Raw genomic sequence first — 14,571 nt, 5'->3', positions numbered from 1 at the left:
GATCTTTCTTTGCGGAGATATCCATCATCCTGCCCCAACCAGGAGCCTCTCCATTCTTTACCACCTCGGCGGCCTGTTTGTACGAAGCAATGGACGGTTTCTCCTCCTCTTTGGCAAACAGAGCATTCTCCACCTTAACGGTTTCGGAAGCTTGACTTGGCGTCTCCCAGATTTCGCCATCCATCTCCACATATTTGAATGAGGACAGGTGGCTGACAAAGATATCCTCCTCTCCGCAGACAGTGACGACCTGTCCCTCCCAGATGTATTTCAACTTTTGGTGTAAAGTCGAGGTCACTGCGCCAGCAGCATGGATCCATGGTCGACCCAACAGGCAACTATATGCCGGCTGGATATCCATGACGTAAAAAGTCGACTTGAACACCTCTGGGCCTATCTTCACAGGAAGCTCAACCTCTCCAAACACGGCCCGCTTCGACCCATCGAATGCTCGCACTATTAAATCAGTCGGAGTCAGAATCAGCCCATCACAATTCAACTTTGCCAGAGCCTTCTTCGGCAACACATTCAAAGAGGAGCCGGTATCAACCAGCACATGCGAAAGCACGGCTCCTCTACATTCCATCGCTATGTGTAACGCCCGATTGTGATTTCTCCCATCCACAGTCAAGTCCATGTCTGTAAAACCCAACCCATGGCTGGCATGCATGTTAGACACGACCGTCTCCAACTGGTTAATGGTAATCTCTTGAGGAACATAGGCTTTCCTCAAAATCTTCAACAAAGCCTCCCTGTGACCCTCAGAGCTTAACAGCAAGGACAAAATGGATATTTTGGAAGGAGTCTGCTGCAGATGGTCAACCAATTTGTACTCAGACTTCTTGATGATTCTCAAGAATTCCTCTGCATCATCATCAAGTTTTTCTTCCGACCCAAGCGGCGCCGGTGTCACCACTGGAGTACTATCACTCACCACTGCTTTCCCTTTTGCCCTGGCTAAAGCCTCGGCCTTTGCTTTTTTCTCTTTTTCTCCTTCTTCTCTCCTTAAGGCATCCGGAGCAAACAGTCTGCCACTGCGAGTGAAACCGCTAGGACCGGCATTATCCACCTTCGAAACGGTGGTTTCATCCGCAGTCTGATCCTCTACCCTCTCACTATTGCAGTATACCTCTCCACCATAATGCCATGGTACGGCATCCTCTTTGTCATACGGAATGGGTCCAGGTACCGTGATGGTAACTGGAGCTGCCTCCGCCAGGGTAGACAAATCTACCGGGTCAAAATAAATTGTTATGGTGGAGACCTCTTCTTTTCCCATATCAACCTTCTCAATCAAAATACTCCCATCGTCCATCAAACTCTGGACAGTCTTCCTTAAGAGTTCACACCCATCAGGGGCACCAACGCACTCAGCACATTGCTCATCACAGCCTGGATAAACCCCATTCTTTAACAACTGCCTCTTGACCTCAGCCAGAGGAGCCTTCAACTGATTAACACTTGACAACCCAACTCTGCCCTCCTCAGAGATAGCATTCACCCCCTTTGACCATGCGCGGGCATGGGATTAGCATTCACGTTGGGAGATGGTGCAAAGTTGATAGCTTTCGAATCCACCAAGTCTTGAACTGTGTGCTTAAAAGCTTTACAGTTCTCTATATTATGTCCAGGAGCACCCGAATGGAATTCACACTTTGCATTTTCATCATAGTTGGCTGGCCTTTGATCAGGTCTCAAAGGTGCCAGAGTCCTTAGCTGTACCAGCCCCAAGTCCATCAACTTTTTAAACAGAAAAGAATAAGTCACAGGCGGCCTGTCAAACTGCCTATCAACTGCTCTCCCCCACACCTGATAACCAGCCCTCTGAGGCCTCTGCTGAAATGGTTGTCTTTGCTGTTGAGGTTGTTGTTGTTGTTGTTGCTGTGCAGGCTGATGCTCAGCAGGAATGGTTACCGCAGCAGTATGCTGGAAGTAACGATCCCTACTGGGTCCTCTTTGTGCGTATACTGCACTGGTATCACCCTCCTTCTTCCTCTGTCCATTCCCAAAGGGCTTCTTTGACCCAGACGACGAAGCTACACCCTGAATCTTCCCGAGCTTCAACCAGCTCTCAATTCTCTCCCCAGCCACAACTATATCTGAAAAGTTGGTCACCGGACAACCAACCATCCTCTCAGCATACGCCCCCTGCAAAGTCCCCATAAAGAGATCAGACATCTCTCTGTCAACTAATGGAGGTTGCACTCTGGCAGCCAACTCCCTCCACCTCTGAGCGTATTCTTTAAACCCTTCGTTATTCTTTTGAGACATACCCTGCAGCTGGGTACGACTCGGGGCCATATCAGCATTGAACTGATACTGCTTAAAGAATGCGTCCCCCAGATCTTGCCAATTCTTGATATCAGAAGATTTCAGCTTGGTATATCATTCCAAAGATCCTCCAGACAGACTGTCCTGGAAGAAGTACATCCACAGCTTTTGGTCCATGGTGTAAGCTGAGATCTTGCGGACAAAAGCCTGCAGATGAGTCTCGGGGCAAGAACTCCCATTGTATTTGTCAAATGCGGGCGCTTTAAACTTTTGCGGGATCACAATCCCCTCCACTAGCCCCATGTTTGACATGTTTACCACCCCAGGAGTGGCATAGCTCTCCAGAGCTCTGATCTTTTCAGCCAGCAGCTGAATCTCTTTGTTCTGTGGCGGAGCACTGTACTGACCAAAAGGTTCATTATGCATCGAGAACTGGTCTGCTTCCCTGTCTTCCTCTCTGTCATCCTCAACCCCGAAGAATGGAGGAAACAGACTATCCTTCAAATTCTGTCCCGGTTGACCACCAGCAGTAGCACCAAAACCAGCAGCGTTGTTCACCATACCTACAGTTGCTCTTTTTTCACCGTCTCTAGAACCACCCAGCCCCTGGTTGGAGACACCATCCAAGTTTACACCACTGTTTGCTGCTGAAGCCCGCTCGAGCTTCTCAACTTTGTCTGCTAGAGCTTTCTGACCAACTGCAAAGCCTTGCATGATGTTGATCAGCTCAGTCATCTTGTCTTTTAGCTCGAGGATATCTGTGTTTGGAAGATCCATCAGTCGAGGAGTGTTGCGCCTCGTGAAGTATCTGTGAGGTCGGGTTGAGCGCAAAGGTACAACTCTGCGAGCACGCGCAATGATTCCTGAAACAATCAAGCACGTTAGCAACAGATACCTGCAAAACAGCGAACAGGTTAATATGCATGAATGCAACGTCTGTCCATATGAGGAAGATTCTGTCCTTTGATTCTGGTTTCATCGAGACAGATAATATTTCACCAATAACATTTTGACATTCAGATGTCTCTCAACCAGATTCTCAATCAATAATACTCCCCATATGGCTAGACATAGGTTCGATGCAGATGAATGCAAAATGAGAATGATGCAGATGAATGAATGCAATGCATTGCCATCCTCCAAGCCATCTTAACATTTGCACTGAAGCCCTGATCTCTGAACTGATCACAACCATCTAAGGGAATATGTAACCACAAATCCAACTCAAGGGAGTTCCGAAATAAACGGAACTGACAGATACATTATCATCATCAGACAATCTCTGAGCAGATAACCATAGGATCTCTGAATCGGCCCGGGGAATCCTGAAATAAACGGATCCCCACTGATAACTCGGACAGCACTCCGGCGTCTCGGCAATAAATGACCATAAATCCGACTGATAAATATGACTCTGATCAACGGAACCATTAGTCACCACCTGAGTCACCATCTGTACCTGTAATAAAGATCATTCCCTCCCCACTCACGGGTGTCGTCTAGGCCAGGGTAAGGTCGAGAGAAACACAGCATAAATAACCTTTCGCAGAATATCATCATATACACACCTGAAGTATGCAACGACAATATCCCACCAGGGTCTGAACTGTTCGTGATATCAATGTTCCGCTGAGTGGCGCAATACCACCCGCTTCCCATGAATCACTCTATTCCTAGGTATCCTAGATTTCACTCATAGCCTGGGTATTGGGCCTTTTACCTCGAGTAACTCCCACCCCAAACAGAGAAACACAGCACAGCCAGCAAATGAATATGAATGAATGCAAACAATAATGCAAACAATAAATGCAAACAGTAAATGCAAATACATACAAATGAATGCAATAAATAAAGCAGCACAAAGCAACCAAAACTATCCTAAAACGCTAGGAGAGACTCGCTTAGGGAAGATGGACCAGCACAGGTCAACATCTATGAAGTCCCCAGCAGAGTCGCCAGCTGTCGCATTACGCGAAAAACCGACGGGAAACAAGAACAACAGAGCCGCCACTGCGCGTTATTTATCCCAAAAGAGGGAAAGGAAACGCTCAGAGTAAACCTGGAAAAGACATGGTCTCGCGACCAAAGAGAAAGGGTAAGGGAGTCGGTTACGCAAGGGGAAGGTATTAGCACCCCTCACGTCCGTCGTACTCGACGGGATCCACGCTCTAAGAAAGAAAAGGTTGCTAAAACAAACACCACACACACACACTGGCTGAAAGAGACATAAGAAAACAAACAAGACTGAAACTGACTCGGCAGGATATTGATGCGTGTTTTTCGCAAGTGTACGAATCACGTCAAAGTAATATAAAAGATTATCGAATCCACAGAGACCAAGTGTCAATCTATCAAACCTGTTGTTATGGTGTGTATCTAAGGCAACTATTTTTAAGGGTTTTAATAAGGGTGCAATGGTAAATAAAATTATAATTTTAAATAATAAATAAAGACAGGCTCGAATGTAATTCACGCAATCAATGATAATCCAGTACTTGTTAGTGGAACTACTTATGGGCAATGTTTTCTCCTTTGAAAAGAACTAATTTAACAGGAACTGTCGCTTTCGCGTATTCAGAACCGAGTTGTACTCTCTAATCAACCCCTCCTATTGTCACGGATAAAAAGGTGCGTACTGCGTTAGAGTAGTAAACCTATTTTTAAGAAATATAGTATCTTAACTAAGTTGAAAAGTATTTTAACCTGGACTTCTTAGCAAAAAGAGGTTCTTACGAACCAGAGTTTAAACTTCCTAACGCGTCCGAAAATCGTTTTAAAATCTCTTTTCTTTTTAAATCTAAAATCTCCTAATAAACTAGACAAAGCGCTTTTGGCTGTTTTTGAAATAGTTAAAAACAATTACTTGAATTGAAAGATAAAATAGCCCTTAGGTGTTTCCACGAACAATTATACTGATTACTGGTTTAATTACGATCCTTACATTCTAACCTTTATAGAATTAGTTAGACATGATAAAGTAAATATTCTTTTTATAGTTTTTCATAAAAGTAATTTAAAGCGAGTGCGGATAATAAACAAAGTAAAGTGCGAGTGCAGGAAATAAACAACGTAAATGTGCGAGTGCAGGAAATAAACAACGTAAATGTGCGAGTGCAGGAAATAAACAACGTAAATGTGCGAGTGCAGGAAATAAACAACGTAAAGTGCGAGTGCAGGAAATAAACAACGTAAATGTGCGAGTGCAGGAAATAAATAAAAGTAAAATACGAACTTGAATTAAAATGGCGGCAGGATTAACTTCCTCCAGAGTGCTCCAAAAACTCGAACCACAGACAGATTACAGACTCGATCACTCGATTGCAGAGGCACCCCGATGTGGAATGGCAACTGCTTTATAACTGATATATGCCTAGAGAATTCTAATTCTGGATGAAGAAAAACGAAAATCTAAGGTCCTATTTATAGTAAAACCTAAAGCATGAAATGACAGGGACGCCCCTCCACTAAAAAGTGGAGGTTACTGATTTTGGCCTTGTGGCGCCCGCCACAGGCCTATGGCGCCCGCCATGGTCCCTACAGGGGATGATGGAGTGGGGATCGTGGGTCTTGACGGTTGAGGAGTGGTCTTGAGACGTGGCCACGTCATGGCTAACCCCATGGCGCCCGCCACGGTGGGTGCCGTAAGTGCAAAACGCTGAATTTCTAGGTTTTCGCCCGTTTTCACTCCTTTTTCGCTCCTTTTCCCGATTCAAGCTCCGATTATTATAAAAACCTGAAAACATAAGAAAACAAAGAAATAACAAAGCAAAACAACAATAAAAGCTAAGAATGCATGCGAAATCGGAGTCAGAAATACGGTGAATTTTAGTGTGATCAAATTCTCCCACACTTAAACCTTTGCTTGTCCTCAAGCAAACATTAAAGCTTAAGAAAATATGGTGTCAACACTTGTCTTTGGGCTAAAGGGATTCTAAGTTCAAGTCAGGATGCAGTGACAGATACTAACTAAGTGAACCAAGGGTACCATAGTAACACAAACACAAACTTCAATCCTATATTAACCACTCCATATCATCCCATAATACCTAGGCCTATCTTCTCATCTTTTTGTGTCCTTTTCATTCAGGCGCAATCACATTAAGCCCGTTATCTGTACATGCTTCATAGTAGAGTGACCGGTTAGTGATTCTGATCCATAACATAAGGCTTCTGGCACATAAGCATGTGTAAACCTGTTTTATTTCGCCTAAATGTAGCTGCGGGGGATCGGATCGTAATCCGCCCTACCAAGTTCAGTGCCAGATACCTCTGAACCAACTAACAATAGGTGACTTGCAAAAATTTTTTTTTTTTTTTTTTTTTTTAGTATTAGCACTGGATCATTCACTTATGTTCATCGGCCCCCTACGTAGAGCATGCTTAAGCCGGAGCTGACTGCTAAGATAAACTACTTAGGACAATTTTTAAAATGATAGTAAAGGCCAAGATGGTGGGGTTTAGGAGTGATTCCTATATTCAAGAGGTCTATGGTGCTAAAATGGTTCTGATGTTTCAAAAAGTTGACCTAGGTCACTATATCCTAATCTAAACCTGTCCCAAAGCCCAAAAAACATGTGAAACAACATCATTTTCTTTTTTAAAAATTTTCTGGTAAGGCTAAGGAAATGGGAAAAAATGAAGATGAACTAAAAAGACACTATACTGGTGACTCGTCAGACTCATGCATTATCTAAGAAAATTAAATTACTGAAAGGAAATAACTGAAAGGAAATAATTAATTAGAAAGGGAAATGACAGAAAGCAATAAAATCCCCTCCCACACTTAGATCGAACATTGTCCCCAATGTTTCGAAATAAGATAAGGGGGGTAACCTGAAAAAGACTACTGAGGAGGGGCACTGGTGCCTTCGCCGTCCTGATGTGATGGTCTGGAACGACGGGATCTACTACGATGCTGGTCCCTCCGGCCGAGTCGTGCTGATAAAGCAGCCTGAGCACTCCGAACCTCTCGAAGGTTACCTAAGATGGAACCCTGAGTGGCCTCGACAAGCTGGTAGTGTTGGCTGTTGAACTCTCTCTGACGGTTCTGCTCTAATGAGATATCGTTCAAGGTACGGCAAACGTTGCTATAGGCACGATCCGAAACCAATCGCGATTGTTGCATGAAGCTCATATTGTCCGTCAGCTGCTGTGAAATAGTAGAGAGAAGGCCATCACGCCTTTCTTCTCTAGCTGTCATATCACGCCACATCTCCTCGGTGACATGGAATCCAGGAGCAGTACCTGCAACAGGGTTAGAGGAAGATGGTGCGGTGTGTGACTGTGAAGGACATTTCATTACGTCTATACCCCATACGTCGAAGAGTTCTACTTCTTGGATATTTCTTAACGGCATTTCATTACGTCTTGAAATATTTCCTGTGCGTTGGCATCTATCACACTTGACAATGAAAGCATGGACATCACGCCACATAGTAGGCCAGAATAGGCCAGCTTGAAGAATCTTGGCGTAGGTCTTAGATGTGCTTGCATGTCCACCATAGGGTGCAGAGTGACAATGCTCAATTATATTATTTACCTCTTCTTCTGGAACACAACGGCGGAAAATGCCATCTTTACCTCTCTTGAAAAGAAATGGTTCGTCCCAATAGAAGTTTCTCACATCACTATAGAACTTCTTCTTCCGGTGGTAGTTTAGATCAGGGGGTATGATGTCAGCGGCTAGATAATTAACAAAGTCTGCATACCAAGGTACATCACTTATGGCTAAGGATTTTTGAAAATACTCATGAGGGTCTGGGTTATCTTCTTCAATGGTTTCTAGTTGGGCTATCAGTCTATCATAGGCAAAATCGTCATTTATGGGAACTGGATCAGGTTTCAGGTATTCTAGCCTAGATAGGTGATCAGCTACCACATTATCAGTGCCTTTCTTATCACGGATATCCAAATCAAACTCTTGCAGTAATAGAATCCATCGAAGTAACCTAGGCTTGGCATCCTTTTTGCTTAGTAAGTAACGAATGGCAGCATGGTCGGTATAAACTATAATCTTGGCTCCTACTAGATAAGATCTAAATTTGTCTATTGCAAAAACTACAGCTAGGAGCTCTTTTTCGGTTGTTGCGTAATTGAGCTGTGCAGCGTCTAGGGTTCTACTGGCATAATAAATCACATGTAACTTCTTATCTTTTCTCTGACCTAGAACGGCTCCAACAGCGTAATCACTGGCGTCACACATTATCTCAAACGGTTCTGACCAATCAGGGGGTTTCATTATAGGTGCTGAAGTCAGAGCTTCCTTCAGAAGATTAAATGCTTCAGTACATTTTTCATCGAAGATAAATTCAGCATCTTTCATTAAAAGACCAGTTAAGGGCTTTGTTATTTTGGAGAAATCTTTGATGAAACGTCGGTAAAATCCGGCATGTCCAAGAAAACTTCTTATCTCCCTGATAGTCTTCGGCGGTTTTAGATTCTCTATGACTTCTATTTTTGCTTTATCTACCTCTATACCTTTTTCGGAAACTATATGTCCTAAAACAATCCCTTCGGTGACCATGAAATGACATTTTTCCCAATTTAGCACAAGGTTTACCTCCACACATCTCTCCAGGATTTTCTCAAGGTTGACAAGACAATTTTTGAAATCTGATCCACAAACTGAGAAATCGTCCATAAATACTTCCATAATTCCATCTAAATAATCAGCAAAGATAGACATCATGCAGCGTTGGAAAGTTGCAGGAGCATTACAAAGTCCAAAAGGCATTCTTCTATAGGCAAAAGTTCCAACTGGGCATGTAAAGGTAGTTTTTTCTTGATCTTCGGGGTGAATAGGTATTTGGAAGAATCCTGAATATCCATCTAAATAACAAAAGTAAGAGTGTCTGGCTAGGCGCTCCAACATTTGATCTATGAATGGTAATGGGAAATGGTCCTTCCTAGTTGCTTTATTTAATTTTCTATAATCTATGCACATACGCCAACCTCCATCGGTTCTTTTTGCTACAGGTTCGCCCTTCTCGTTTTGCACGACTGTGATGCCTCCCTTTTTGGGTACTACATGCACAGGACTCACCCATTTACTGTCCGAGATCTGATATATTATACCTGCCTCTAGTAACTTAAGAACTTCAGTCTTAACTACCGCACTCATTATAGGATTTATTCTACGTTGGTGTTCTCTGGAAGGTTTTGAATCTTCTTCAAGCAAAATCCGATGCATGCATACGGATGGGCTTATTCCTTTTAGATCAGAGATCTTATATCCTAAGGCTGAGGGGTACCTACGTAAAACTTCTAATAATTGATCGGTTTCTTTTTGGTTTAAGGTAGCACTGACTATAACTGGACGATTCATATCTTCATCCAGAAATTCATATCTCAGGTTTTTAGGCAGTTCCTTAAGTTTTACGGTCGGTTTCATAGGGCAAGGCATAGGATCTGGGGTAAGAGATAAACATTCGTGAAGGTTATCATCAATGTAGGGTGTTTTATAATTGTCATCTTCCAAAATAAGGGTTGATGGCAATTTTATAGATTTATTTTCTTCTTCTTGTTCTAATTCCCTAATGCATTCTTCGATGATATCTAAGGCATAACAAGAATCTCCTATCACAGGTGCCATAAGAAATTTTGACAATATAAATTCTATCTTCTCTTCACCTACCTCAAAAGTTAGTTTTCCTTTTTTAACATCTATTACGGCTCCAGCAGTCGATAAGAACGGTCTACCTAGGAGGATTGGTATGTCGTCATCTTCTTTAATGTCCATGACAACAAAATCAGTAGGTATAAACAACTGACCCACCCTAACAGGGACGTCTTCAAGTATGCCTATAGGGTATTTAACGGATCTATCGGCTAATTGAAGCGACATCTTAGTAGGTTGTAATTCTCCTAAGTTTAATCTCTCACAAACTGCTAAAGGCATTAAGCTCACACTAGCTCCTAAGTCTAGAAAAGCTTTTTCGATGACATGATTCCCTAAAATACAAGGAATGGAAAAATTTCCGGGATCTTTATCTTTCTTTGCTAACCTATCTTCGGAAATAGAATTACATTCCACGGGTTTCGGATCTTCAAGTCTACGTTTATTCGTAAGTATGTCTTTGAGAAACTTAGCATAAGAAGGTATTTGGGTGATGGCTTCTGTAAAGGGGATTTCTACGTGAAGTTTTTCTATAACCTTAACGAATTTTTGATATTGATTATCGATTTGGGTTTTCTTTAATCTTTGAGGGTATGGTATTGGTGGTTTGTATGGCGGTGGTGGTACATAGGTTTTATTTTTAGGTTCTTCTCCTTTTTCTTGACTTTCCGGGGTTTCAGGCTTCTCTGGTTCCTTTTCCTCACTCCTCTTAGAAGTTTCAGGCTCACTTAATCTAGGGTTTAAAGGCTCCTTATAAGCGGTTCCACTTCGTAGAGTAATGGCATTAGCTTGCCCTTTCGGGTTTTGTTGAGGTTGTCCAGGGAACTGTCCTCCAGGGGTAGTCTGTGGGGCTTGGTTTAACGCTACCTGAGAGATCTGGGTTTCAAGCATCTTATTATGAGTAATGATTTGATCAACCTTGGTTCCTAACTGGGTAATTAGTTCGTTAACATGGACGCTTTGGTTCATGAACTCTTTGTTTTTCTGTTTTTGAGCAACGATGAAATCTTTTACAATTTCTTCAAAGCTCGGGTTTGGCGGTACAGGTTGCATAGGTTGATTTGTTCTAGGGGCTTGGTAACCTTGTTGTCTCGGAGGTGCGGTATTTTGAATAGGGTTATTATTTTTGTAGGAGAAGTTTGGGTGATTCCTCCATCCAGGGTTATATGTGTTAGAAAATGGGTTCCCTTGGGTATAGTTCACTTGCTCAGTGTTGGTTTCATTTAACAGATTGCATTCGGCGGATTGGTGTCCTTGCGTTCCACATATCTCACAATTCGGCGAAACTGCGGCTACAGTATTCGGAGTTGTACACATATGTTCGACTCTAAGGGCCAACGCGTCCATTTTAGCCTGCATCATGTCTATAGAGCTTAGCTCATGTATTCCTCCTTGGGCTTCCTTCTTTTCCACTGTCGCTCGTTCTACTCCCCATGATTGATGGTTTTGGGCCATATCCTCGATAAGGGCACTAGCTTCAGGGTAAGGTTTATTCATCAGTGCGCCACCAGCGGCAGCGTCGATGGTCATCTTAGTGTTATAATGAAGTCCATTATAGAAGGTTTGGATGATTAGCCAATTCTCTAAGCCATGGTGTGGGCATGCTCTTAATAGTTCTTTATATCTCTCCCAGGCTTCGAACAACGACTCTCCTTGGAGTTGGGTAAATCTAGTTATAAGGTTTCGAAGAAGAGCGGTCTTACTTGGGGGAAAATATCTAGCAAGAAAAACTTTCCTAAGGTCATCCCAAGTTGTTATTGAATTGGGTGGAAGGGAATCTAACCATGATAGAGCTTTATCTCTGAGGGAAAAGGGAAATAATCTTAAGCGTATCGCCTCAGGAGAAGCTCCATTGGTTTTAAAGGTGTCTGCTAACTGAAGAAAGTTTTTTAAATGTTGGTTTGGGTTATCAGTAGCGAGACCTGAGAATTGTCTCTGTTGCACTAATTGCAGCAGGGATGGTTTAAGTTCAAAATTATTGGCTGGGATAACGGGGTTTACTATACTGGAACTAGGTTCCTCGTTTGATGGTTGGGCGAAGTCCTTAAGAGGTCTTCGGTTTTGTTCTTCGGCCATAGCTATCCTATTCCTATGGAAAAATAAACGTGCGCGAGCGTAACGTTCAGGTTCAGCTAGAGGGTCTACTAAACTTCCGGCACTGCGAGTCTTTCGCATTGACCGGTGGGTAACAACCTTAGTCTAAACGGTATAACTACAGGGTAATGAAATTTGACGAAATTGGTCCCCGGCAACGGCGCCAAAAACTTGATGCGTGTTTTTCGCAAGTGTACGAATCACGTCAAAGTAATATAAAAGATTATCGAATCCACAGAGACCAAGTGTCAATCTATCAAACCTGTTGTTATGGTGTGTATCTAAGGCAACTATTTTTAAGGGTTTTAATAAGGGTGCAATGGTAAATAAAATTATAATTTTAAATAATAAATAAAGACAGGCTCGAATGTAATTCACGCAATCAATGATAATCCAGTACTTGTTAGTGGAACTACTTATGGGCAATGTTTTCTCCTTTGAAAAGAACTAATTTAACAGGAACTGTCGCTTTCGCGTATTCAGAACCGAGTTGTACTCTCTAATCAACCCCTCCTATTGTCACGGATAAAAAGGTGCGTACTGCGTTAGAGTAGTAAACCTATTTTTAAGAAATATAGTATCTTAACTAAGTTGAAAAGTATTTTAACCTGGACTTCTTAGCAAAAAGAGGTTCTTACGAACCAGAGTTTAAACTTCCTAACGCGTCCGAAAATCGTTTTAAAATCTCTTTTCTTTTTAAATCTAAAATCTCCTAATAAACTAGACAAAGCGCTTTTGGCTGTTTTTGAAATAGTTAAAAACAATTACTTGAATTGAAAGATAAAATAGCCCTTAGGTGTTTCCACGAACAATTATACTGATTACTGGTTTAATTACGATCCTTACATTCTAACCTTTATAGAATTAGTTAGACATGATAAAGTAAATATTCTTTTTATAGTTTTTCATAAAAGTAATTTAAAGCGAGTGCGGATAATAAACAAAGTAAAGTGCGAGTGCAGGAAATAAACAACGTAAATGTGCGAGTGCAGGAAATAAACAACGTAAATGTGCGAGTGCAGGAAATAAACAACGTAAATGTGCGAGTGCAGGAAATAAACAACGTAAAGTGCGAGTGCAGGAAATAAACAACGTAAATGTGCGAGTGCAGGAAATAAATAAAAGTAAAATACGAACTTGAATTAAAATGGCGGCAGGATTAACTTCCTCCAGAGTGCTCCAAAAACTCGAACCACAGACAGATTACAGACTCGATCACTCGATTGCAGAGGCACCCCGATGTGGAATGGCAACTGCTTTATAACTGATATATGCCTAGAGAATTCTAATTCTGGATGAAGAAAAACGAAAATCTAAGGTCCTATTTATAGTAAAAACTGAAAGCATGAAATGACAGGGACGCCCCTCCACTAAAAAGTGGAGGTTACTGATTTTGGCCTTGTGGCGCCCGCCACAGGCCTATGGCGCCCGCCATGGTCCCTACAGGGGATGATGGAGTGGGGATCGTGGGTCTTGACGGTTGAGGAGTGGTCTTGAGACGTGGCCACGTCATGGCTAACCCCATGGCGCCCGCCACGGTGGGTGCCGTAAGTGCAAAACGCTGAATTTCTAGGTTTTCGCCCGTTTTCACTCCTTTTTCGCTCCTTTTCCCGATTCAAGCTCCGATTATTATAAAAACCTGAAAACATAAGAAAACAAAGAAATAACAAAGCAAAACAACAATAAAAGCTAAGAATGCATGCGAAATCGGAGTCAGAAATACGGTGAATTTTAGTGTGATCAGATATCGCATCCTGGGCCTACTTAGTCTATCAGGCATAGACATCAGAGTCAAAGTAGTTCGAACTGGGGAAACGACACATGCTCGCTAGGATATCGCGTCCTATGCATACGTATCTCCTTGGACGAAGGAGAATCAGAGCATTCGTAGCTCGGCTGACACGCACACAAAAACAGGCAAAGGCAAACGTGGAGCCCGAATGCCAATCACTGGACTTACATCAGCATCCAAACCAACACACGCACACTGGAACCCAGATGCCACTCGATGGACTTATACCGGCTTCCAAGCACACAACAAGAACAAACAGACAACAAATTGCTAAGGAGTCGGGAACTCGAGCCTAGCAATCGTCAAACAACACACACAAAAAGAAAAAAAAGGTGCCCAGAGAGACCTCGCACGGTCTCCTGCCTACATACCTCGTCTGGAACGAGGATCAGGGCGATGTAGTTCCCCTACGCAGGGAAAAAGACTAGCCTAACCAGATAACAGAGGGAGACACAACTAGGGAGACTACGACTCGAGCCTAGATGTTATCATGCAAATCATCCCTAAGTTAAGGTTTCTAGCTAACTTGCACAGGAAGCAAGCCTATCGTAACCCTGACTTGCACAGGAAGCAAGCCAAACTAAACCTAACTTGCACAGGAAGCAAGCTAAACTAAACCTAACTTGCACAGGAAGCATGTCAAACAAACACACAAGCACAAGTAGCACACACTATATGCAAACAATGGGCTCAATCAAGGTTAGGTTTTAGTCGAGGGGTCATATCAACCTCAACAAACAAACCACTGGAACTGGGTAATGTTAGCTCTTAACCTTGCCATTGAGGGGCTAAGGTGAAG

At 42.7% G+C, this 14,571-nt stretch overlaps 1 non-coding gene across 1 annotated transcript; it reads left to right on the top strand.

The window, feature by feature from the left end:
• The first annotated feature begins 11,471 nt into the window (after nt 1-11,471).
• LOC127099421 (small nucleolar RNA R71) lies at nt 11,472-11,578 on the top strand. Its single transcript, XR_007793924.1, has one exon. It is a non-coding gene; the product is annotated as a small nucleolar RNA R71 (small nucleolar RNA).
• The last annotated feature ends 2,993 nt before the right edge of the window (nt 11,579-14,571 follow it).

Source organism: Lathyrus oleraceus, chromosome 6 (assembly GCF_024323335.1).
Source record: "Lathyrus oleraceus cultivar Zhongwan6 chromosome 6, CAAS_Psat_ZW6_1.0, whole genome shotgun sequence".
In the NCBI taxonomy this organism is placed as follows: domain Eukaryota; kingdom Viridiplantae; phylum Streptophyta; class Magnoliopsida; order Fabales; family Fabaceae; genus Lathyrus; species Lathyrus oleraceus.
The sequence above is the reverse complement of the archived record's forward strand: the minus strand, read 5'-3'. Positions and strand labels throughout refer to the sequence as shown.